Below are 26,318 nucleotides of genomic sequence, written 5' to 3' on the forward strand. Positions count from 1 at the left end.
ATGGGCAAGGGCTGCAGAATACAAAGTGAGGCACTCCTGCGAGAAGGGAACACACAGATTAAGAAACCCACTTAACACTGCAGACACAACGTACGAGGCTTTGTTGAGAAAGGAAATTTTAGATCACTCCTCTAATGACAAGCGTGGCGTAAGGACCGTCCTCGGCGGCCTGAGAGGCAATTTTTTGGGAAGGCACACTGCATCTTGACTCACAGAGCTGGGACTACCCCGGAGCTGTTGGGAATCCCAGCGGTACTAACATAGCATCACTGTTCACAGCCAGGGAGGGGATGGATGGGTACATCAGCAAGGAAGGTAGGAGGGAAGATAACTAGAGACGTAATGTGCCAAGGTATAAACTTCATCCTAAAGCACTTTCTCAGTAAAGCTCACCATGCCTCTATCAGAGTTGCATTGCAATATCAGGGCAACACAGGAATTTGTTGACAAAATGAAGACTTAAAAGCAGCCCCCCCAGAGCGTCGGGCTGGTGTTGCACCGCTGCATCCTTGTGCTGGTCCCTAAACAGGCTCCTGAGGCAATAGCGGGGAATATTGCACAGGGAGGACTTGCGGCTATGGGTGGGATGGCTCAAGGTGAAAAGCACTGTTCAAAACAAGAACAGAATCTGGCCCAGCTGCTGTTTTTAACTAGATAAAGTGGGAGTGAGCTAGGTTTTCTAGCTAGCGTGGCTCTTTTCTAAAGCAAATTTTGCAAAGTGTCAACGAGTACAAAGCTCTCCCAAAGCACAGATTTTCAAAAGAAAAATGCACTGAAGATTCTCTGCAAGAATTAAGGGGCTGCAATCTTCCAAGGGGTAGATGTGTAGATATTTTTATATTTCATATCATACTGAATAAATGCCATCCCTCTTTGCCAAGCAGCTATTTTTGAATCTTAATGAATTATTTGAGTGATAACCAGCAGCTGTATTTGTTGAGAAATGAACGCATTTAAGTGATAAGGTTCTATTTTAATATTTATGAATTTTAAGCTCCATAGAAACATTGAAATGTGATAAATATCAGCGAAAGTTTTTCCGGTTGCTGAAACTGAGATTAGAATAATGTTTTGGATTGTGATTTATTCATTACATTTCAAAGGAAAAGACAACAAAAAGTCTAAACCGCTCTCCCTCCTCTCAGGCCTACAGCAGTAATAAATGATTTACGAGAAACTTTCCCAAGTTGAGAATCACCAAACTCTTTTCTTTAAAACATGTGCCTTTTTTCTGTTTTCCACTAGTCACCTATGCAAGAGAATTACAAGCAGGATTTGCAGGAATGGTTAAACACTGGAGGCATTAGGCTGTGATGTACCTGTAATCCAAAGTTTTCACAATACTTAGTGTCTTATATTAAATAAAATTATAAAATGTTTGTAAGATTTTTAAAAGATTTTGAGGGGATCCACTGGAAATGGTCATAACTTTCATTATGATACAATTCCAGAAAGCTCAAAAGATACTTTAGCTGCTCTAGTTAGCTTTGTGCCCATACTACGACCCCCCCAGTGGCACATCCAGCTGTCTGTGTCCCAGCCTCTCCAACCAGGATTATTAAATGAACCAGTTAAAATGAAAAAAAAAAAAAAAAAAGAAAAAAAAATATTCCACTTTTAATTGCATTCTCATTTTGCCTTTTTTAAGCAATGGCTCATGAGCAACAGTGTGCAAATATATCACTCCACACAGGGCTTGTGGGTGTCCCACCTCTCACAGCAGCAGAATACTAATGCTTCCCAAAAGTGGCTATTATACATTTACGGAAAAGCCAGATAATGGAATGAGTCAATTTATTCGACTGCATTGTCTTCAAAGCAGCCAGCTTAAGCCTGAGTTTTGCAGTGCAGCTCTTCTGATCCGGCCAGTCTGATCAGTCTCTTCAGACTGAGCCCGGGTGCCCACTGTAAGTCGGAGGGTGACTCCCCAAGCACCGACTGTGGTTAAAAACACTAAAACGCCAAACCAGGCTGGCCGTAAACTGCCCACAGGTGGTCTGGAAGGTGCCTGAATTTCCATGGTCTGACTCATCACCTTACCCTTACAAAAAAATTTACCAGAGCAGGAACTCCAACTGGCTTAGATTTACCAACAAAAATTTGAGGTCTATTAATACACAACAAAAGATGATGATTGCAGTGATGGAAATAATTTTTGAACAAATGAAGCTGTATTATTTCCACTGCTGCTGGGGACACATTTAGCTGACTAAAGAAAACAGGACCAGATTTAAGATCTGATGCAGCACTCAGTGAAGTAAATAATAAGACACTACTCTTGCCTTACAAAAATTGATTTTTAAACATTTTATAAATGTTGTTAGAAATATGCCTTTATAAATGGAATATTTCATATATAACATAGGTTCATGAAGACTTGCTGTAATATTCTATCAATTTTTATACTGAAGCTAACTGGTATAACCTTAACCCAAGGAATATGAGGGCAATAATTTATACCTCACCTATGAGATTTTTCCCAATGTTTTATTTAAAGTTCAATTTCCTAAATAAATCTGCATATGGTGTTGATGAAATAAATTTTTAAATCCAGCAAGGCAACTTCAGCACTACCTTACAAGAATTCACTATTTACAAACTATTAATGCTGATAACAATGCCTAGTGTTTCTATAGAACTGTCATTGCTGGAAATATTGTGGGCTTGTAACATGAAGACCTTTATTTCTTTAAACAAAAGGTACTTGCTTTTAATAGTTTAATATTTTATTATTTTATTTTAGACAGCTTATCGTATAGCTGTTATCTTAAACTTCTGGCATCTGAGCACCCATTATACAGTCCCAGCACATCCTGCTAAGTAGAGCTGGCTAATTTTGACAGCAAAATTAATAAAAATGAACAAAAGTGCTAAGCCTTCTTCTTCATTTAAAACTATAATCAGGATCAAACCAAGATGTCAATTTAATAGCACCCACAAATGACTACAGTTTGAATATTTTCCTTTCCAAATGTTCTTTTCTTTATATTAAACATTAACTCACAAGGAAAAAAAAAACGCAGTAGCAAATAAACACAGTGATAAGCTTTTCAGAATGAAAAACTAGTATTTATACAATCAATAACCTTTACTCAGGCAAGAGAAGCAGAGTATGACTGAGGAAAGGAGGAGAAAAAAAGGGGAATGATTAAATGATTTAGATCACAGTAATCTATAATCTGGTTTCCATTCAGTTCCACTTGCACAGGCTACAATCTTTCTTCTTGCCATAGCTCAAGAAAGGCTATTCTTCTTCCAGAAATAAATGCAATTATGCTTATAAAATATTATTTTATGCAGAAATATACTGGGTTACTCATTGCTGGCCGCATTTGCACAGTTGTTATATGGTACAGTAAGACTGCCACTTAAAGCCCATTAATTGGTAGGTTATAATACAATCCACTTTATTTTTAAGTGTTATGGAATGCAAAAATATTTCTATTTTACTGCTACATCTAAAAATGATAACTAGTCCTTCAATCAATTTATTTTACAGTACTGAACAGCTAGTCCAATTCTGTTTAATTTCCAATAAAGCTTACTGTTAAGAATGGTAGGTATGTTACTGCTGTAGCATCTCTACAGATTAGAGGACATTAGAGAAATCTAATACTATGCTATTTTTTCACATGAACAGGGATAATTTCCAAACATCCCAGAAAATCCTGAAGGAATCTCTCCCTGCTGTCCACTCTCTCCTCCACCTCTTCCAAGCTCTCAGTTAGTGTTTGCTCTGAAGAAGGGAAGGTTTCTCTTTGTAGTAGTGACCTCAGAGCAAATCCACATGGATAGCTGGTTTGAAAGGACAAATTTTAGCCAAAGGGGCATTCTGAAGTGAAGGTCCCACGTAGAAGAAGAAACTTTGTTGACTTTCAGAAATACATTATTAAAAGAGCAAGTTTGGTGCTTTCTGCCATTTGACTCAACTGTTGGCCAATGAATCCTCCCATCTCCTCCCATCCAAAATCCGGCTCTCAGATTTCGATTTTTGTATGGCTTACAGTGAATACAAACCGGTGCATTTGTTTTCTTTAATTCCTGTTTGCTTCCATGGTCATGCATGAATTTCTGCTGTCCCAGGAGTTTCTGGAGCATATAAGTTGAGCTTCAACCAGCTGGAGTCTCCTGCTTCAGCTGATGTTTTAGTTAAGTGCTCTGCTCGCTGCGGCTGAGGCAGGTTTTTTCTGCCCATATGGAGGAAAATAACATCTACACATGGGATATAGTATACAGGGAAAATTCTTGATGCAAGATATAACTTAGGATTACATTTAACTTTCTTTAGTATTGATTTGTGAAGGCTGGAGGCCTGGCATTTTCAGAAAAGGATCCCCAGTCAGGGAATGCATTTCTTGGTTTGGTTTACAAAAGCCCAAATTTGACAGCTCTGTGTCTCTCCGTCAGACTTTGTTTGCCTGTCTCCATGACCGGTAGGTGCAGATGAAGACAGATGTCTGGGTCTTGCAAGTTTAGTTTTCTAAGTGGCCTTTCTTCCCACTTACTGCACGGCTTTTTCTCCAAGAACTCTATTGTCTGCCAGTTTATGGCACTTGGAAAGGTGATACTGAAGCAGCCTGTTAGAGAAGAGACATGCCTTCATACCGCCAGTAGCTTTATTCTTGTCTGGTTTTCTTGCTTTACTGTATGGCTAAACCAGAGCTTCCTAATTCACTTTCTTAAGGCTGAGTTTGGTGATTCCAAAGTATTCTGAGGATGTCTTGGTGACACCGTACGCCTGCTCGCTCAGACCTACAAGCCAGAACATCTGCATTACCAGACAGCCACGCGACTGGCCCGATACTGCTCCCCTACTCACGGCCTCTGAAGGACTGGGCAGCTACAGTCCAACATGCTTACTGGAACCAGGGGGATTCATTGTGCTAATGTCAATATATTTTGGATCATGCCAGGTTTTAGATCACAGGACTTCTGTCAAAAGGGCTGTGGAAATGGGACGGAAAGTTTTCAACTTTTTTTTTTTTTTTTTTTTAAATCAACTTAAACAACGCAAAGTATTCCAGATATCCTAACATTTGGAAAGAGTTCCTATAATGGATGTCTTGCACCTTCCTAATTCCCCAGGAAAGATAGCTCTTATTAAAGCTAACCAGGGCAAGCTGTGATTTACCACCACACAGCCATCCTGGATCAAGGCGCCAACACATAACCAGCTGAGAAATCACTGCTGAACAGCCCAGAATTCACACTCACTACCCTCAGGATGCACCACAGGGGGACAGGATCTTTTCTCCAGTCCTGCTACTGTTATAAGCACAAGGATAGAAACATAAAGAATCAAATACAAGGCGCATTGAACTCACTTGCTCAGTGCAAGTACTATAGGCTTTCAGTGTTTTAAACTCACCACCAATCTTGGTGAACAGCATGTTGAACAGCAATATTGAATTTCCAGCTCTGCTCTGGCAGGACAGATGAGAAATACAATGCAATCTGGGGCACAAAGGCGTTCCGATATTAGAGATGGGCAATGTGAGCAACAAGAGTGAATTAAAAGGGTTCATTGTCTTTTTGCAGAAAAACTACAGATGCTAGATAGTGTAGACTGTTTGTGTATGTGACATCCAAACATGGCCATAATAACTGTCGTTGCAGCCTGATTTGAAAATGGACAAGAGAGGATAAAACTTGACTAAATAGTATGAAGGAAACATAGGGTAAATCATTTTGTGCAATCATTCATATAGCAAAATTTCTAAAGGGAACTAGATGGAAACCCTATGTCTGCGACATTGCTATCCTCAGAGTAGAAATGCACATCAAATAAAACATTCAAGACCAAATTTCAGTGGTAGGAGGATGACCTACATGAGATAGCCTTTCAGTTTTTCAAACCCCTGAGCTTTTCCAGTTCCTGACAATGCATCACAGCATCTCAGGAGAGTGTTTCAAGGCTTTAGAGACACAGCATAACCCTCCTGGCTCCCAGAGCTCACTCCCCCCAGCAACATTGCAGAGTACAATTCCACCTCCGAGTTTCCTTACGGCAGCACAGGAGCTTTCTGCCTTTCCCTTCTCCATCCTCTCACATGTTATTGCTCCTTCAGTGATGCTGACTCAACCGTTTCTGCGCTAAACTAATTTTGTGAAATCTTTTGGGTTACATAAACCCTCCCCCACCCACTCTCCCCCCCCCCATTTTTATTTTTTTTTTGAACTGTGATCCTTCCACTGGTCTGATGAATCACTAATCAGATGGAGTAATAAACTATGGTGTATGTGGGGGGAGGAACGGATAGTAGCGGCTGAGGACAGCAGAGAATGGGAAACTCCAACCTGCTTTACCATCACGTTGCTATTGTGAAATCGTGTTTTCTCTTTGAAGTGCTTCTTCCTCTGAGTAAAGCAGATGAGCAGAATGTATTCTTTTTGGTTCTGAGCAGCCTGAGCACGCAGATGGCACAAGGAGAAACTGCAGGCACCTGCCAGATGAAACACTGGGTGGGACTGAGACAGCCCCTGAGATTCCTGCCTGCTTCGGTGAGCTTGCGCCAGCTACCTCAGTAACAAAGAAAATCATTAAAATAAAGGAGTTTTAAGTACAGTCAGTCCATTAGTTTCAGTTGCAGAACACACAGCTCCTGTTCCATCAAAATTTGGCCTGGGAATAAGCTGGAGGCACAGCTGCTACACTACAAGTGAATCCCAGGAATGATTCTGCTATTTACAGAATATCTACTCTAGAGAGTGACAGAAGTAAGGTGGGATAATTAACTGATATAGTACAGTGCTATAAACTGAATCAGTCAGGGACAGACCATTTAATGCAGTATTTGCATTACCTAAACCATGTATTTGTATTATGAGAGACATGATACTATGTTATGAAAGATGACTGGACAGGGTTATGTGTTGTATGATCACTGAAAAAAAAAGACAATCCTGAGCCTATAACAGGAGAATAAAAAAATGGCTGGATACAGGCAGTTGTGGGGAACTGAAGGAAAAACAACCTCTAGTTAGCTGGACAGGCTGCAGTCTTTGCGCACCTTGTACATTTAATCTTCTGGTTTGTTCTTTTTACAACAAAAGGTTTTTTTTTTCAATGTGAGACTTAAGGAGGATTAATAAAATATCCCAATAACGGGTAAGCAGAATCAGCAGAACACAACCACATCTAACTCAATTAGGTCAATTAGATCTGCTCTATAAAATTTGTTTAAACCTACAGAAATTACTCTGCCTTTTCACTCTTGTACGTGTAGTTGATCACTACCAAAGACAGGATATTAGTCTAGAGACATCTTTGGTCTTTCCTGTTATGGTCATTCTCTTGCTTGTATGTCCTCAGAAATGCATAAATTAAGGACACTAAAACATTCCTTTCTCATAGTGAAGATTAACTACAGCATCTTTTATAACGGCTTTTATCTACTACCTTTAAATTAGCCTGGAAAGAAAAATACTAATTTTGCTGTCATTACAATATTCCCAAAAGAAAGCCCCAAGGCCTCTCCACATTCAGTGTCCAACATCATTCCTTCATAAAGACCTTTGTCCAGGCTGCAAAGTGAGTGGAAAGAGAAGAAAAATGTCCACATTTTCTAAACAAGCTGCTGGCAAAAACAATTGTTAGGTTCATAACTGGTTATCATAAATAACTTAGTGAACTATTATCTGTTCAGAGGGACTACTGTCAACAGGTATCTTCTGCATACCAGGCTGGTAGTTACTAGATGGGAATACAGGTCCCATCTGAGATGACAATTTCTGTTGCTGTTTAGTGTGCAGCTGAGACTCTAAATTAACCCCACCCCCCTTCATTCTGCCACATTCAAAAATAAAGCAAATAAATATATACAGAAAACAATTAAGCCACTTTTTCTTTCAAAGTATTTCTTGAATGACTGCCACTCATTCCATATTACCCCTCTTGCAAACGTCGTCTTTCAAAATGTCGTTGTTTTGAAGTATTCCTCAGTTGTTTTCTGCTCCTGTACCATATTTGAATGCTTCCCTACATTTGTTTTTAACCTTTTCACTAATGCACCAAATGTTTTGCTTGTTGGGATGAATACTGTATAACCTAAAATCCCCTCACTGTTTACTTACTTCTACCTCTCATGTCCAAGCACTTCATCCTTTTCCCTATACATACATATAACGTGTTGATTTTGTACATGATGACCCAGAGATTATTATATTCCCAGTGTCACCATCCAGTCACCCTGCTGCAACTTACACAAAATTGTTCCATTCAGCAAAATCTCCATTTTGTGAATAATTATTTTCAATTACACAAAATGTAGTCTCTAATTAGCATTTTACTTATGAAGTTACTATGCCCTTTGTACCACTGAGATTTTCTCTTTCCCTTTCTTACTTATTATTCAGGTGATTGCAAGCTGAAGATTTTCCATGTTTCCCAAAATTTGGTATCCAAGATTTTAGCTGGGGCACTGATAAATCTCTCCATCTTTCCAAGAGGTTTCTTTCTGATTTTAAACAATATAGCCAGTTGGTCTCTTTGTAAGGATAAACTTTGCTTAGTTTTGGAGTGGAATAACCTTTCACCACTCTCTTGTTTCTTATTGATTCTGCTTGGATGTTAATTTCCTTCTGTCTTTTCACACATGGAAAATGAACATTGGGTTCTACTGTTCATTCTTTTTATTAAGTATTACAAGAAAAAACAGTTCAATGCAGTGTTCCTTCCTGTTTTTAAAAAAAAATTATTACCATCTCTAGAAGCTTTTCTAGGTTGTTGAGGGATTTTTATAATACACAATTTTGTTTTTTAACCAACTTTACTTTCTTTTTTTCAGATTTATTTTTCTCTTCCAAGTTGTTAAATTTATTCTGTCACACTTCCAAGGTCAATCTCTGTCTACTTTTCTTAAAATTATTTTATTTGCATTTAGCTCTTTACTCTTTCTACAAAGGCAATATGCTGTATTGCTGCTGTAGATGAGTTGCAGAATTCCAGAGTACTTGTTTAATCACGAAACAACTATTTATTTGACCCCCCCGCCCCCGGCTACTTTCAAACAGTCATCAAAACAGGACGTTTTTCCAAAACAAGCCCTGCTGGACTATAGCAACTATGCTCTGGGGAGGAACAAAAATGCTCATCAATTGGTGTCTGGGGGTCACTATCTTTGGTCGTAACTGTGCTTTACATTCCTGAAAAAATATCAGATTTTGAAATCTTTGTTATGAAATTTCAGCTGCCTTTTCTCTAGTTATGATGAATCTCCCTTCCTCTTCTAACGTAAGTGGTTTTTCTTGACAGATTCCTCTTCTATTAGCAGTAGGGATGTTGAGATGTTGAGGAGGAGTTGTATTATGACCCAGAGCACATACTGAAACACAAGGGACAAATATGGGGATAGCATCTCCTTTGCTCTTATCTCTGTCTTTGGAAATGTGTCCACTTGATACAACCACAAACTCGAGAACTTCTTTTAGGGGCTTCAGTGCATATTGGAGGCAAGGTTTTCTTCTAGTAATGCAGCTGTTAATTACTAATTTATGATGCCATTTGTTTTCACCCTGATACATATGATGTTAAAAGTACATTAAGAATTATAATAGATTTAGGAGGGTTATTTTTCTTCTTAAAATGCCTACTGAGGATCACTTACACTCCCAAATATTGCTTAGAATAAGAGATTGCCTCTTAAACTCCTCTTTTGAGTTGCCATCCAAAATTTCAAGAGCATACACAACCGATACTAGCATTCAGAATAGATGAGAGGCCAAATATAAACATGATTATGACAAAAAATATTTGCTTACTCATTTAAATAAGGATTTTGGCCACACACTTCCCTCATATTGTACAGCATCGTTTCCAGTCAGATAGAGAGCACAGAAACAATGAAAAAAACCAACTGGACAAAGATGTCAAGCACAAGTTAACGAAGTCATAGTGCCCCAAACAAAACAAAAATAAATTAGGAAAATACAGCACAGAAAGTTAACATTTTATAGACAAAGAACAGTTCATGCTCTGTTGAAAGCCTGAGTATATCAAGATGTTTGAAAGGCAGTATGGAAAAATATTTCCTATTGTAAATTGCAATATGATAAGAAAATAATTTCCGAGTCTACTTATTTTATGTCAGGACATATACTTTAAATTATTGATGGAATTATGCAAGCCCATTTTTGATCTCACATAGTTGTTCATAATTTTAGTTCCTTCAGTTCATTGAGCACATCAAGAAAGGCAAAGATATGTACAGTGATACAGAAGAAAACCAAGGCATTTTTTAAGACTCTAATCAGAGTATTACCTAATGCCTTCATTACCCAGATAATTTCCTGAACTCATATGGACTGGAAAAGCAGCATGAAAAAAACTTTCATAATCTAGGAATGACATAAAAATAATATATTGTTACTAAGGTTAGGCCTTGAAGAGACATGTCTTGCGAGCATTTTGTACAATTAGCAATATAATAAATTATTAAGTCTAATGGAAACCTTTATTAAAAGACTTAAAAATACCTTCATGAGGCTTAGCAAAAATTTTATCTGGCTGTTTAGTTTCTAAAAGAAATGGCAACATTGCTTGTGTATAGAAAATGGCTGCCACATCATTATTGTTTCTTCTTTACTGAAATGGAATAGCTATGAAAAAATTGACCACAATTGTCCAGTCTTAAAGTTCTCTTTCAACCTTCTTATCTTCTGGACTCTGACTAAACACAATTCATATGCAATCCTCTACAATGTTTTCAAAATTTTACAACCTTATTCCCTTTGTATCTCACACCCTAATCTTACCTTATGCTCCCCCAAACCCAACAAAGAGCATTACCTTGCAAGGGGGGCATGCAAGTTCCAGGAACAATAAATATGTCAGGACAGAATGGGAAGAGCTTTCTAGCAGGAAAACTACTAACAGACCCAGTGGCCTCTGCATACTAACCAAAACCAAACAAAATGCCACCAACAAGCACACAGATATGGCCTGATCTTACGCATATTACAGGTCCCTGTGCTGCTCTATTTTATATGACTGTCCCACACTGAAGACGAGGACTACAAACCTACAGATCCCATACACAGATGCAGCAGAAGTGGAGGGAGATGGATCCATATCCCACTCCTGAAATAAAACTCACATGTAGGACGAACACTACTCACATTAAGGAGATCTTCTCATGCTCCCTACATTGACAAGTGCATCCTGTGTTTTAAAAACAGCAAAGAAAATTACACAACTCTTCCCCCAAAACCTCTTCCACACTTGTCTCCAATCTTTTGGCTCCTTGTCTTGACTGGTACATGGGATCAGCACCCTGGGGTCCTTTTCTGTCAAGAAGAGTCTTTATTCCATTCGACTAAATAAAAATGTATGCACACGTTCACAGAAAGTGTATGACATAACATCTGCCAGCCATGACCTTTTGCAACCTTCAAAAGGTTTTTCTTTTACGTTTTGTTTTCTGTTTGGATTATTTTTCATTTCACCCTTCTTGATAGAAGACATCTATATTACAAACTATATTCATTATCCATAGTACAATACTGTTTAGCCATTTCATAGGTAGTTATATATTTTCCTTGTGTATAAACAATATGAAACTCCTGTGTTGCAACTAAGTGTTCTTCAGTAAACCGTTGCTGTGCTTTTTTTACTCTGTATGGCCAAGTAGTTAGTGCAGGGTGATTTTGCCTCAGTTTGAAATGTCCCATACCGACTGTGACCAAAAGGCAGCTATATAATCAAGCCACAGCACTCTCTCCCCTGTAATTCTTTGATTGCTACTTCCAACAGAGCTACCATGCTATAATATGAACCGACATTAAGTTTAGAGCAGTTAGAAAGGTTTCCTGTAAATCCCTCAACCCATCTATGCAGGTTTTCATAATGCCAGAAGAGGGCTGAGTACGAATAGCTCCTGCTAGCCCAAGTGCAAAGCTGCAACGAAAATCTTTTGTGTGTCCATGGGGAAACAATAAAACTTCCTGACAGCATCTTGCACTGTTTTCCAGTTATCGCTGCTGTTCATAAGGCTCTAAGTTTTCAGAGGAGATAGCTGGATGGGGAGCTGGACTCCTTGGGGAGTTAGCAATGAGCTCTAATGCCTTTTGCTTCTAAACGGCTTCTGCTGACTTAGTTCAAGTTTTTTTATCATCTTGACAGTAGAGTTAACAGACCCACCTCCAGTCCACCATCATCACTTGCCTCTGTTTCTGCAGCGTCACAGAGACAGGTGAGTCAGTGAAACATCCCCATCTTAGGGCTCCTTTGCCTTCACAATCGCTCTGGCTGCCAAAATAGCAGGCACCTCAATCCCGTTATTACACCTTGCTGCTGTGATGCACCCACTGTTTGCCGTAGATGAGCTGTTTTTCGGACTTGGACTAGTCAGCTGCTCCCTGCGGGGTGGGGTAACCTCCCTCTGCTGATATTAGCTGAGCACTCATATGGTTCAGTTACGTGAACTGCAGATTGCTTGCATAAATCACACGCAGAATTGTTTAAAAGCAGAATCACAATGTTAACGCTCAGAACTGGTTAAAAAACCCCAAATTTACAGTTGATAAAAACTCCCCGTTGCAGAATAAAAACCCCTCCCCGCTCCTACCAATTTCCTTGTTCCTTCCTGATAAATAAACGCATCCCAAGATAACAGCCTAACAAAACATCTATGCTGGCAGCCAGCGCAACCCCCCTGAGAATGGCTTATTTCCCCAAAGAGTCAGTTCACGAATGACGTGATTTACCGCATTTCTGGATGTAACTGCTGTGCCAGCTTCTTGGGGCTGGACAACACTTGCAAAGCTGATCTCAGGTGACTAAAGGGGTGAATTGATCCTGTTGGGGAGGGAAGGAGCGATGCCACGCTCCTGGTGATGTTGAAGGCCAGGGGGGTGGCAGGGGGGCAGGCACCTCTGCTGCCTCTGTCCCACAGCCACACCGCAGCTGGAAAGAGAAATGCTTTCATCACGTAGTTACTGCTCCGAAAATTGATTGGATTATGACATTGTGCCAGGAGAGCGCAACCCACCCAATGTTAATCCATGGAAAGGAAAAGTCTGCAAGTTTTGAAACAGCACAAGAAAATTCAGAGGATTTAGGTAGTTGAGCAGAAATGAAGTCCTGGTTGTTGATGAGAAAAATCTGGCTCCTCTCAGAAAGAGAACCAAACCAAAATAATTCCTGCATTTGTGAGAGCCTCAGAAGAATGAAATAAGCATCAGGTTGGGGCTGCCAAATGAGATGCAGCACTGCTGCACTACAGAGCAACAGCCACAGAAAAGACATTGAACTGAAGGGGATCTGGAAGAAGCAGGGAGAGCAGTCATTAAACCTGCCACGAAACCTGATTTGAATCCTTATTCATCTACTACGTTCTCCTCCTTACAGTCTTTATTCTTTCTTATGTTCTCCCTGCTGTAAGAGGCAAAAAATAAGCAGCACAGAATTTCTGTGTTGAAGACAGACCTGTGGCCCACAGCAGAAGAAAGTCCGTGCTGGAAAAAGAATGACTAGTAACACTTGTGAGACATGTTGTGTCAACATGTGTGACAGATGCCAATCCGTAAGACTCCAGCTGAGCCTCAGCTACAAATTTAAGACCAGAAAAATTCTGGAGGAGGGCTCAAGACAATAACGTCTTTTCACAGAGATCAGCTGGGGCTGTTTGCACCTGCTAAGCACATAGGAGTAAATCTGTCACCAGGCACGTGCCGTGCGGATCATACAATCTGAACACAGGGCATATGCTCAGTTGCTATGTGATTTCAACTCAAGTCATCTTTATTATAAAATAATCTTTATTTTAAGAGCTATTAATTTTTCAATGCATAGCGGGTGCAACAACCTGTGACTCATCAAAGCCTGTTGCCCTGGCTTTGCTCATCCTTCCTTCATCGCTGGCAGCGTACCTAGGTGTGAGGCTGAGAGATCGCAGGGGCTGCGAATGGCCCCGCATCATTTGTTTAGACAGCGCTAAGCCAAATTTTGGTTCAACAGGCAATACAGCACTTAAACCAGGCCGTTAAACAGCTATAGTGGTATGCATGCAAAGCACTTAGGAAACTTGGTCAGTACTGGAGAGGTATTATGTTAAAAAAGGAGCAAGCTCCACATGGAGGAGGTGTTGAGAATCAGCTACTGCATCTGTTAAGTTCAAATTCAGCTTGAATTAAATTAGCTTTCAGGAGACCTTTGAGTTGGTATGTTCAGAAACAAAACTAATGACATTCTTTATGTCAGGGAGAAAAGCCAGTCACACGCTGGAGCCACAGACCTTGGGCACAAACAGATGAGAGCTGGAACGGATAGTTCAGCCGGTCCATCCTTCTGCCAGAGCAGCACTGCTTCAAATGACCGGCTCCCAAGCTGATGCGTTCAGAAGAGGTTCAGGTTTGCACGGCATTAGGAAGCCCTTGGGAAACAGATGCGGTCTGTTGGGATACATCCTAACGGAAGAATTACTAAACAGAGCAAGGGAAAGATGTTAAAGACAGCTGGTGAATCACAAACATACGGTAAAGGACTGTGCCAAAGCAGGAAAAATGGAAAGAAGTTGAAGCAGAGATTTTTGAATAGGAGGCAGAGAACAGAGCAGAAGAGAGGTGAGGTAAGTCTGCGACTGAGTGGGGACCGAGGCACAGAGATTACATGCACCAGACATATATCCTGAGACTGGATGTGCAGAGATAATATGGGGTATAAATTAGGATGCCTCGGTCAGAAGGGCTCTCCGGTAGCACCCAGCACAACACACGCTCTTTCTCAGTGGATGGGAGAGAGCAGGAACGGCTGAGCTCTGCTCCATCCATATTACAGTTGCATACAGTGCCAGGATGGAGAGGTTTGTCGAGCCAGAAACATATTCTCCAACCTAAGAAAAAAATTGAATTTTGGAGGCAAAATTCTCTCAAATTTGAACTGAAACTAAACTACCCCCCCCCCCCCAAAAAAAACCCCCCCAACAAAAAAAACCCCAAACCTCTTCCTTTTCCACTGTCAGGCTTGATCCTGAAATTGCTGAAGCCACTTGAACTGGATGGTCTGCAGGAACAGATTACCCTCCGTAGAGAGATAGTATGGGAATAAGGGAATTGGGAGCCGTAAACTCTGACTCCCACATGTAAAAGCAATATGCCTAATTTCCAGTTATCCTCATGGAGTTTTCAAAAAGCCAATTCTGCACAATTGACATTTTCTAATAAAAACTACTCCACTGAAAAGTTATCAATCAGTTTCTACTTTCTCCTTAGAAGTAATAATAAAAAGGCAAACCAGAACCCTCTTACACAACTGTGGGGAAAACAAATAAATTAAGAGTAATGGAGAATTTGAACTAGTTAGGCATAAGGATAGAGACAATAAACAGAAGCAATACATCAAGGAAGATATCTGAAACACAAGATTGCTTATTTACACAGAACTTTGTAAAGGATTGCTAGAGAGAAACCGGTTCTTGCTTAGACTATAGTATAGAACTGAGGTTGTGATTTGAAATCAAGAAGTAAAATTATGCATGGATAAAGCACCTTCCATAAACGTTTTGGTCAGGTAGTCACCAATGGGTTTAAATGACTAAAATGAGTCCCAACACAAGGAGAATAAACCAGAACATTTTAGAAGTAATGACAGGAAGCGTAAAATGGAACCTGAACAGAATTAAAACAAACAAGACGCAGCAGTACAGGCCACGGAACAAGCAAATGAATTTAATGTTGAACCAAAGCTTTGAATAGCCAGGGTGCAGTTTTACCTGAGCAAGGCTTCTAAAGGCCACTGCAATTCTCTGATGTGTCTTTTATCTGTGCTGTGCTCAGAACGGGACCAAAGACATTTCAGATCAGTGCTGTCAGATTCTTGGCATTTATGCTATTTTCTTTGGATTCCACTCTCAATTAAACAGAGGAGAATCAAGCCTAATTTAAAAATACTGAATTAAGAGCAGCTTTATCTCAAGGATGAGCAGAGAAGAGCTGTAGTATTTATAAAAGGTCCATTAAAGAACTCAGATGATTTATTCCTGAGGGCAAAATCCTTCAGATTTAAATAACAAAAGATAGGCTTAACCCAATACAATAAGCACTATACTAAAGACATATTATAAATCCATCCTTTTACAAATCAGTATAAAATCAGGATACAATATAAAAAAGAAGGAAATGAAAACTGGAGAGGGAAGAGGAAGAAAATTAAGCCAAGACTAGCCATATGGCATTTAGAAACCAAGTTCTTATAACACATGATATTGATCTCATCCTGATAAGAGGTAATAACTTTCTTTTCAAGGTAATCTGCAAGGTAATACTGATAGAAAAAAATTCCAAGTTTATATATAGAATGTCAATTCAAGTATGCTCTGACATTTAAATTGTTTTATAAAATTATGAAGCTAAAGCTGCTAGAAATATTCACTTACAAGCAAATAAACATCCACAGTAGCATCCACAACCCAAACATCAGCAAATGTTGGTAAAAGCATGAGAAACAGACAGTGAATTAGTCAGCTTCTGGTCAATAAGTAACATGACTATTCTGTACTCTTCACTCACTTTGACTAAAAGGAATCACACTGGGAAAATTAATTGGATTTTGTAAAGCACTATGGTTTGAAAAAGATCAAAGTGTTCTTTAGAATAAAAGTTATTTTTTAGGTCATGATTTTGTGATTGCTTCTTTAATGTGAGGCACTCTAAGAAGCAATTGTTTTAAAAGAACGATAGGTCAGTGATTGAACAGAAACTTGAAAAATAGCAAAAACAAATCGGTGACAGAGGGGGACATAATGCAAACAGAGACAATAAGAAATGGATGTGAGGTAAAAATAACCATAGAAGGCAGCTTTTTGTCCAAGCCTGTTTTTTCTGTTGTGGGTTTTTTTTTTTCCATGAGGTAAATATTGATTTAAATCTCAAGTTCAAATCTAGAATCATAAACATTTCTATTATTCCGTTATTAGGAAAAGATTGTAGCCAGAGCAAATCATATAAACTCAACTAAAGAGTCCAGCTGCCGCCACTAAGATGACTCGTGCAAGTCCATGTCTGTAGAGAGGGCCCTATGGCTAAATATACCCTAGATACTGGGCCAGGGATGATTTTCTGGCTTTTAGACCAGCTGATGAACATCCATAAGGCTAAAATAGTTTGGCTCTGCTTAAAATGCTGAATGGCAATGCCATGTGGTTTGAGCTAATGCCTACACCGTGGCCAACATTTGTTTGCAAAGGTATCTCTCTGCCCAAGCCAAAAACTGTACCAGGAACCATGATATCAGTTTAAGACTTGAGATATCCCTATGTACTTTGTTAGTATAGATGTAGTCAGGGCGATAGTCAATAAAGAATTATATCTATACAGTGTTAATGCCAAAAAATGTTTAAAATTTACCTGGACATTCTGAAAACTGCGACAGAGAAAATGTGTTTCCATTGCTTAAGGCATATAAGGAGCTGACTTTTTATTAGAGGCCTCACTCTCAAATTTACAATTGTGTCTTACTGCAAAAGGACAAGGAAGTACTTTGCTTGCCACAACTGCATTGAAGCAATCAAGGTGTTATGGCAACTGAGTGTTGGAGCTCTTGCCCATGGTCATGTAGGAGGTCGATCTTGCCAGGAGCTGAGACCCGGCTGGCACACGGACTCGCAGCTTGGGCACTCAAATTCAGGAGTTAAACTCACGGCTGCTCCACTCCAGGAAATCCCTCTGGCCATCAATGGGTCAAAGCTTTGCTTAAGAAATGTAGTTCTGGGTAGGGGTCTCGAAGCAGCCGTTGACATAATTAAGCACAGACCTGCACCTAACAAAAGCCACTCCATTTATACTGTCTTCCCTAGATTATTCAGACTCAAAAAAGACTCTTTTCTGGAGTGTTTGAAACAGTAAAAAAGATCCTCATTTATTACTAATCGTATTAATTGACAAAATGTCATGCATGTTGTCTGCTCTGTCTCTACTTTGTCATAATTAATGCTGATTTCAAACCAACCTGCTTGTTCTTTGATTATGGACGTTGGTTTAAAAATTCACACAAGCACACACATACCATGTAGTCATGTGTACGCACACACAGACTTATTGGAAGCTCTGCAAGAGGAAAGAAGACCATGACTGCAGATTCCATTCACTGTCTTAGAAACTCCTTGCAACAAGGACAGAAAAAATGTATTTTTAAAGTTAGCTAACAATTTCCTCTAAGTTCCCCTCTAAAGCTGAATGTGCTGTTTGTCAGATTTGCGAGGCCATTCAGAGACCCAAGCTATAGATAGCTTTGCAAAGGCTGACCATTGTCACAATCCTCCTATACGGGCTGTCATATACTGGTCACACTTGTGCAGAAGACAAAACGACACCAACTCCTTCTGGCTAAAAGATTCTACCATAACATTGTGAAATCCAATGACAAAGTAACAAACTGTGTTCTTTAGCAAAAGATTTCTCATAAGGCCCAGAGGATTCACTGTTTAGAATGCAGATCTGTATTTTTCATTTTTCAGAGGTGGTTGTTTATTCTTCCTACTGTGTGCAGCTTACTCCTGCAGCACAAAGCGAGATGCGTGCTGGAGATGAGACGTACAGCACGGTAGCCTTTTTGCACTAACCAATGCAGTGAAGTAATTAAATCACAATAACCAAATCTGACCGGTTCGGAGAAACTTATTCAGAAATCTGAGTAACATTAAGAAAATCCATACCTTGGTTGACACATATGCCCATCATTATGGATGAAGTTACACAATCTCCCAGCATGTCAGATTGAATTATATCTTTCAGCAGCATTTTTCAGTTGTCAAAACAACATGTAGAAAAGGTTTTCCTTTTGCTAAGCTTCTAAACCAATCTGTCTGGAGTCACTGAAAATGTCTGTCCATCTCTTCTGAGTTTCATCTCAGTTAAATGTCTCAGCCAGTCAGATTAAAAGTTGAGGGGGAAAATATAAAAGGCTGTAATCTGAAACACGCTCAAGATGAAAATCTTTGTGCTTTGGAATAATAAAACCAAGAAGATCCACAAGGAAAATGAGCCTGCTGGTGAAACTGAAGGAATCAGAATAAAATCATTTATTTCATTATTTTCAAACAAAACCTAAACGAAATAATTTTTAACTCTGTATTTTTCTTTTTCTTGTTCTTGTATTCATGAACACATATTTTTTCATTTGCTTTTCATTACCACCCTATTGTTAGAAGCTGCATTTTAATTATTTGGACAAATGAATTGAAATATAGTACAAATAATAGATAAAGCAATTTTTTACACAGCTTTTGTATAAATAATTTGAGATATGGGAAGTAATAGTTTTGTATTTTCTTATCTGGCGCCTGTTGATTGCTAATGCTGTAGGCTTAATACAATAAGTAAAAATACCAGTTTTGGACTTCACATTGATTATTGTGCATTAAAAACTCACAGTCAGGAGAGAAATAAGTGTAAATGCATTTAACATGTTATAAATAATTTTAGATTATTTAATAGGAAAACCTAGATTTAATCTCACTTATTAAAAGCCTAAACAATAATTGCATATTATTATGTATTAATATTATTTATTTATTTATTGCCATTTTATATTCATATTTTAAAGAACCTTCCTGAGACCAAATGCATGACAAGCCATCAATCGCAACAGCACCATCAAGAGATCCTTGCAGTCTCATGGTGTATCTCCAAACTGCAGCTTGCAGAAGTGATCTGTAAGTCAGCCCTCTACAATGATGAGATGTAAGGTTGGAGTTAATGCCAGCAGTGACACTGCAACGGGGTTATATCAGGTTAACGTAACTCATGTTCACATTTGGTGACTCATTTTAAATTTGTTCTCTGTTATTATGAAATTCAAATATGAGCCATGACTGTAAAACGTTTATATGCTGCAATGAAAACCTTTACAATTTTGATTCGAAAGATCCAATGTTTTCGTAGCATAAAAAGAAATTGCATCAAAGAGTTTATAGGAAAAAGCCAGTAAAAAGCAGACAGAGAGACAGGGGACCAGAACTGGGAAAGAGCTACGTGGGTGTGCGTGTGTGCCCGCATGTCTCACATGTAGTCACGTAACCCTTCCGTGTGCCCATGGGCACTGTGAAAGACTGTCATTGACTCGGAGAAGTTTACTTGGCCATATTTTTCATACGCGCTTTCACCACGTCATATTTTGTGACATTTGTCACCGGATGACATTCCTGCGGCCTCGAAATCCTCCGCTGCCCTACGGCCTCAACCAAAGCAGCCGCGTCCCTCCGGACCACGGCAGGAGAACAGCACCAGTGTGCGGGTGGTCAGCCCGATCTGCTGCACCAGACCTCTACCCCAACACTAATAACAGCCACAATTAGGGCTCTAGACAGCCCTCTGGACACTTCACGCAGGATCTGGACGACCTCCCTACCCCTACCTGGCCCATGACGTTGGGTGTTTGATATTGGCCTGTCACACGTTCAGACAGGTCCCTCACGCTTTCTTTCAGGGATCCCCTAAAGCTTAGAAGGAACAATTTGGGACTATCCGTACACTATTTTCACTGTTCGTCTGCGAATCCTTATTCTTTAACCGTGCTACTTGCAGGAAAACCTGACACAGTTGGGCTCCCACCCTGCCACGTTGGCCAATATTACCTCACTGCTTCCTGTGGATACTTGGCTGTCTTTACCTATTTAGCGCTTTTTATCAGCTGTCAGAGACACCCAGAATCTTCATATTCTGTGTTTTTACAATGCCTTACTGCTGTCTGTAAGTGGGCCTTCTAGGGACCATAGCAGTACAAATACTACATGCTAAATTCAATAAAACACTGCCCCATAAATGAGAGCTACATAAGCCCCAGCAACCTTTATCACAGACATGAAGAAGCAAATCTCCCCAGTCAGTAAGAATACAAAGAATACTCTAGAAATTTATCTCACTATTTAATATCTAAATTTCTTACACAAAAGGCAATTGAGGACTTCTCGAATAGCATTATATAATAATTCCCAGACAAAAACTGCATTAAGATAAAGTTACAATTGAACATACATATCAATAATTTAAGGTAAAATACATTACAGGGATATATATTTAGCCCCAAGCAAGATTTACAAACCTAGAAGTTTACAGATCTGTTTATAGTGAAAAGAAAACCAAGGGTGTTTAAGAATTGGAAATGTGAAAACAGCTGCCTCAGAACAGTAAAATATGATGGCCACTATGAAAAAGGAGGCAGCATGCCTTTGGCATCAGACCTAGTGAAAACATTGCTTCCATTTTCTAAAGAGGAAAATTCTTTGTGGAATTCTTTTAAGGAAAGTATTATATGGCAACCTCTATTGAAGAAGGCACTCAAAAAAATCTGACTTCAAGTATTGAATAATTTAAGAGACCTATTAATAAAACTGGTTTATAAGTACGTTTACTTATGAATTCTCAAAAAAAATGTTTATAAAGTAAGTTATGTCACTTTGAATAATACATTGCAGTCTTGATATACAAATGAAGTGAAGTCCCAGCTTTTGGCATTAAAACTCAGCTCACCGTAGAACCATGAGTTCGGTTTCCAGACTTTTGTTCATTTTTGCCTGGAAAACACGTGGACTATACTAAGATGTAAGTTAGGGGACTTAGGACCCCAAGTCATATCAAATAAAAAGACTTAGGGGTCCTATATCTTCCTGAAGTCACAGAGGGATTTTTTTGAAAATTGCACACAATTAACTGAATGCATGAACATAATTAAAACCCTTAAAATAATGAATTATTCTTATACTTAATGCAGGATTCCTGTCCCACAAATACATCGCTAACCATGTTGCTCACAACCATTACTTATGCCCAAACACAAAATCAGCTCACTCATGGCAGTGCATACTAAAGCTTGAATAATAGCCTGGTTCTCCAGCAGATCTCAAAGTACTTTACAAACGAAAATGGACTGATATGACAATCGTTGGACATGCACAGCTTCCACTGAAGTCACAAAATGTATCTCAGGATTAAGCCGTAGTCAAAGAGCCTGTTTCTGCACATTACTCACTAAAACTCCCCCTGGCTTCAAGACCCAGTGAACTCAGCAGGGATGCTTTGGTGAATGGGAAGTGCTGAACAGGGCTCTCATGAAATTTCACAACGTTCTTCTTATCATGCTTCATTACCCCTTGCTACGTCACACCTCATTTTACAAACAACACCATATAAAGGACCAAAGTGGTCTGCAATACCATAACAGCAGAAGAACCTAGAGGAAAAAGGCAAAAAAAACCCCAAACAAACAAAAAAACCACCTTGATAAGCAATGCAAATGTAAGTGGTAGAGTTAAGAAGAACGCACGATGCCCGGTTGTCAATCTTATGCTTTAACCACGAGGTCAAGAAGCCCTCTTCTGCTGGCATTGCCACAACAGACCATGAACTGAGAGTGAAAATCTGTGGGGAAACAAGGAAAATATGAGAAAACACCTCTTCGGGCTTGGAAAAAAAAACCCTCACAGAACTCTTCTTTCTGATAATCACATTGCAAGACTGGGGACCGGTGTCTTACACACAAAGCCAGTTTGAGCCTCCTTTGAAGTAGAGGAAAACGTGATCTTTTCTGCCCCCGCGACGAAAGGCCGGGCCCTTCTGCAATGAAAAGGAGGGGGACAGAGAGAAGGGGCAGAGCCGGGATGGAGAGGAAAGGGAGAGCCTCCGAGAGCCAGGCTCACCCCTTCCACCCAGGGGACGAGGGACACCGAGCCCTCCTGCGAAGCCGGAGGCAGCTGCCTGCGGGGCTGTCCAAGGCTCTGGCACAGGCGAAACAGGCAGAGGGGTTTTGTGACCCTTTCCTTCTGCAGCCCTAGCCCGCTGCCTGCTCCTTCGATGCTTTAACCCCGCCTTATTTACATGGCCCGGTGTTAAAATTTGTCATCCGTGTTAGCGTTTCGCTAGGGCTAACTTTACAAGTGGTTATGCTATTATTTTCCCTGGAAATAGGAATAGAAAATTGAACACTGCATTCTTTCCTATGCAGAGTTTGAAATCTAGACTATCAAACAACCCAAATCCTATTACCTTTCTGAATAAATTTACCTACTTTTTTATTTTTTAACGCTATCTACCACTTCCTTGGTGCTAGCCATTAATTATTTGGGAGTTTTATAGCTTCCTTTGAGCTCATATTTGGTTTTCCAGCCATTATATTTTTAATTTCACAGACAGAATTTTAATACACTGCCTACTGCAGCCATAAATCACCTAATGTGTTAGAAAGCAGATTGCTCAGTAATTGCCATTTTATTTACTATACTGATGCAAGCAATTTAAATATGATTGAGTTTTCAAACTTAGAAACAATGCAAAGAGACTTAGGAGAGAATGCAGTGTAAGTGTAAACAGCAATCAGCAGTCATTGTTTTCACTTGCATTGGAATTAATGCTTAAAAAAAGTACTAGGACAAGTTTATGAACCACTTGTAACTCAATGGCTACTATTAAGGTCTCAATATCAACTGCTCATCTCACCTCATTGTTTTCCAGATCTAGAAATGCTAAAGGAGATAATAGGCCGTCCCTTGGATGTGGTAAGAGGAGCTGAGAAACATGTTGTGCTATTTTTCAGTCACTCTTGGCTAACCCAGAAATATATTGAGAGATTTCAAAGGCAAAATCTCTCCTTAGTAGAAGACCAGAGATTCCTGGTAGACTGTCACAGGGAATCTACCTAACTGACAATGCAATACTCTTTAATCTCTTCACAGAAGTTAAAACTCTATTGTAAGAACCAGAGCAATTACACCAGTGGTAAACATTGACTTTTCTGGTAGAAGTTTTTTATCAGTCTCTTACCATAAGACCCATCTTAACAGACAGCACAGTATCACATCTGGACCTTATTCACACAGAAGAGAAGTATCAACCATTCTGTTTCTGCTTCTGGACCCAGATTTGGACAGCTTAAAGCTTCCCTGTGCCTAGCCTTTCCTATTGAGTGTCTTGGCATCTTCAAAGAGATAATATTAAACATAATAATAATAGTTGCCGTATTGGTAGGCACATTGGGTTTAAGCCATCTGAATGTGGGCTTCTAGCATAACATCCTCGTGCAGTGAATGTTATGTGACTTTCAGGGCAGAAAGGCGCTACCAGCAGTTTTCACTCTGAGAAGGACTTAGTAACATCAGCAAAGCTACGACCTTTATTTCCTTTTGTGTACATGGAAAGGAGTATATATACATATAAATAAATATATCAATTGTTTATTTTATCCTTAAATGATACTTTTTTTTTTTTTTACCTTATGGTCAAGCCTAACACTTGTAGTATTGTTTACCTTCTCGCACCCTCAGATTTTCCCATGCCTCTCTAAGACACCTACAGACTCGTTTTGAAACATCACAGAAAGATCTCCAGCAGGAGCATGACCAAAAATGAAATGCAACTTAAAGAGCATAAACTCAGCTTCTTTCATGATGGCAGGAATCTGTACCCCTTTTTCAGAAGAGCAAGTTTACCAGAACTGGTTTCTCTCCCTTACTCCTCCTAAAATGGTTGTATTTTCGGCCCTCAACCGAAAATATTCTCATTTGGAAAATAGTTGTGTTGCGCTCCTACACTTGGCCCTGTTCTACTCTCAGGGCCAAGAAATGAGGCAACTTATGAGCTTCTGTCTATGGGATATCCTGGGAGAAGTGACCACAATCTGAGGAGCAGAAAGTGTGGAGATGAGGTACCCAAACTGTATAAATCATAAAAGTACCACAAAAGCACTTTCGAATAGAAATAATTTGGACTTTTTCTGAATTCCTCTGATTTTGAAATTTGGCAGATGAAAATTCCCATGGAAACCAGCTGGATTTGTGAAAAAGTCCATTTAGTAAAACTCCATAAATTTCCACTATGAAAGGACTTAAACAGAAAACAGATGATCACACTTCTAATTGCTTTGAAAACAGCTTGGAGGTGAAGCCCAGGCTCCAAGCAGGCCTGCCCCTAGCCACATGCTGGACTGCAGTTCCTTTAGCCCAGAACCAATGGTGCTTCATTCCCAGTACTTTAAACTCATTTCATACAGTCCCTTATAAGAAATAATTGATGCAATTTTATCTCTTTTAATTGAAATAAAATATTTATGGGGAATGCAAAACCAAGACAGAATAAGGCAGTTGCTGTGCTCAAGATACTCAGCATTTTCCTTTGCAGCAGATATTTCCATCATGCTGCAGATACTTCTCCTCTATTTGGGTTATTTTATGACAATGCTAAATGTATAAAGTTTGTGAGTAATGACATTAATTTATGAATTCTTTATTCCAAGGCAGGTTGACTCCTAACATTGAAACTTACAGTTTCTGTACAATAATTAGCACTTACGTTGTTCTCCATACTTTCAAAAAACAGTTACTGGCTAATCCATAATACACTTTTCTGATCCTTAAGGGTGGCTGTGCCGGTTAACAAAATAAGCAGAAGAGAGTTATACAAAGTCAAGGAGAGAATCAGTACCCACTGATTGTCAGAACTCCAGTATTCTCTTTCCCAACACCATCATCTGTTTGTTACACTTTGCTTTTGAATTTTTGTAACCACAGACTGCATAATTTTAGATTTTTGCTGGATCCAACCCAAGAATGATAAGAACGTGAACTCTCTTCTGGTAGTCAATACTTACTATAGGCTTACAAACAACTGGGAAGGATTACTAGCAACCCATCATAAAGAAGATACTTACCTTACACTGAGTTGTCTTCCTTTATAAAGGGGCTGGATTTCTAAGACAGATGCAAATTTCAGAGCATCTAGCAGAGATGCAGGGCATATAATTTCAGGAAAAAATAATGCAGCTACATTACTCTTGGGACACAAGCTAGAGTACCTGTGTGTTACCCTCCAAGCCATGTAGGCAGACCACCCTTATTCAGACCTAGCTTTGATAATTTATATCAGAGGCTGCTTGAATGGCTAGGTGGTGGGAGTCTCCACACAAAATTTTGCACAAACACACAGATACATGTGTAACACAATGGAGGTTTAAAAGAACACTATCAAAAAGTATGGACACACATCCGCAGAAAAAAAAAACCCACAAACTTAGAACTACCACTGAAGCACCCAGCTGTACAACGAACTTTCAGCACTCACTTCACAAATGAAATCACAGAAAAGTCAGAGTATCAGGTTCTTGCAGCTCTCTCCTCTGTCCCCCTTTCACACTCAGTCCCCATTGCCACATGCCTGTCCCTGCAAGTCAGGGGATAACCAGCAAAATGCCCACTGAGGGCTACTTTGCAGACCCATTTTCATATAATTTTTGTTTGGTTTGGTGCCCAGACTGGTGCAAAAGCAAACTAAGAAAATCAGTCTCAGTCATCGCCTCCGCATGCTCCCACACAGGCTGTCCACACTTGGCACAAGAGGGA

At 39.5% G+C, this 26,318-nt stretch overlaps 1 protein-coding gene across 2 annotated transcripts in view; it reads right to left on the minus strand.

Moving 5' to 3' along the window:
- DLG2 (discs, large homolog 2 (Drosophila)) overlaps positions 1–26,318 on the minus strand; it is a 1,012,119-nt gene that overhangs the window by 172,474 nt on the left and 813,327 nt on the right. The gene's annotated exons all lie outside the window — the stretch shown is intronic.

Source organism: Haliaeetus leucocephalus, unplaced genomic scaffold, assembly GCF_000737465.1.
Source record: "Haliaeetus leucocephalus isolate CR32 unplaced genomic scaffold, Haliaeetus_leucocephalus-4.0 Scaffold536, whole genome shotgun sequence".
NCBI lineage: Eukaryota > Metazoa > Chordata > Aves > Accipitriformes > Accipitridae > Haliaeetus > Haliaeetus leucocephalus.